Consider the following 1,403-nt stretch of genomic DNA (forward strand, 5'->3'; position numbering starts at 1 on the left):
CATAGGGATTGCATTGAATCTATAGATCACTTTGGGTAGTATTGACATCTTAACGATTAGAAGTCTTCCAATCCAGGAACACGAATGTCTTTCCATTTACTTAGGTCTTCTTTAATTTCTTTAATGTTTTATAGTTTTTTAAGTCTACAACTTGAGGAGCTAGAAAATTAAAGATAATTTCTTTAATGTTTGTAGTTTTCAACGTACAAGTCTCTCACCTCCCTGGTTAAATTTATTCTTAAGTATTTTATTCTTTCTATACTATTGTAAATGGAATTATTTTCTTAGTTTTCTTTTCAGAAGGCTTGTTGATTTTTTTGTATTGATCTTGAACCTTGCCACTTTGCTGAATTCATTTATTAGCTTTGTTGCTTTTTTCTGGATTCTTTGGAATTTTCTGTCTATAGGATCATGTCTTCTGTGAGTAGAGATAGTTTTACTTTTTCCTTCCTGATTTGCATACCCTTTATAACTTTTTCTTGCCTTATTGCTTTGGCTGGGACTTCCTGCAAATATTGAATAGTAGTGGTGAGTGAGAGTGAGCATTCTTGTTCCTGATCTTAAAGGGAAAACTTTCAGTCTTTCTCCATTGAGTGTCATGTTAGCTGTGAGTTTTTTTTGTAAATGTCCTGTATCATATTGGGAAATTTCCCTTCTATTCCTAATTTGTTGAGAGTTTTTATCATTTATGGGTGTTGGACTTTGTCAAATGCCTTTTCTGTGTCAATTGAAATCATGAAAGGGCATTGAATGTTGTCAAATATCTTTTCTGTGTTTGATTGAGCTGATCATGTGGTTCTTTGATGGATTTTCTAATTTTGAACCACTTTTTCATTCCTAGAATAAATCTCACTTGGTCATGCTGTATAATCTTTTCAATATTATGTTGGATTTGGTTTGCTATAATTTTGTTGTGGGTTTTTGCATCTATATCCATAAGGAATATTGCTCTGTAGTTCTTTTTTTCTTGTAATGTCTTGGACTTTGGTATTTAGTTAATGCTGCCCTCATAAAATGAGTTAGAAAGTGTTCCCTTCTCTTCCACTTTTTGGAAGAGTTTAAGAAGAATTGGTGTCAATTCTTCTTTAAATGTTTGGCAGAATTCCCCATTGAAGCTATCTGGTCTAGGACTTTTTTTGTTGTTGTTGGGAGGTTTCTAACTAATTTAGGTAGTTTATGTGTTTCTTTGGAATTTATCCATTTCATCTAGTTTACCTAATTTGGGCATACAACTGTTCATAATGTTTTCTTATGATCCTTTTTATTTCTGTTGGATTAGTTGTCATGTACTCACTTTCATTTCTGATTTTACTTATTTGCATCTTCTCTCTCGGTTTTTGTCACTCTAGCTAAAGGCTTGTTGAATTTAAAGAACTAACTTCTGCTTTCTTTAATTTTCTCTT

Source organism: Trichechus manatus, unplaced genomic scaffold (assembly GCF_000243295.1).
Source record: "Trichechus manatus latirostris isolate Lorelei unplaced genomic scaffold, TriManLat1.0 scaffold00110, whole genome shotgun sequence".
NCBI lineage: Eukaryota > Metazoa > Chordata > Mammalia > Sirenia > Trichechidae > Trichechus > Trichechus manatus.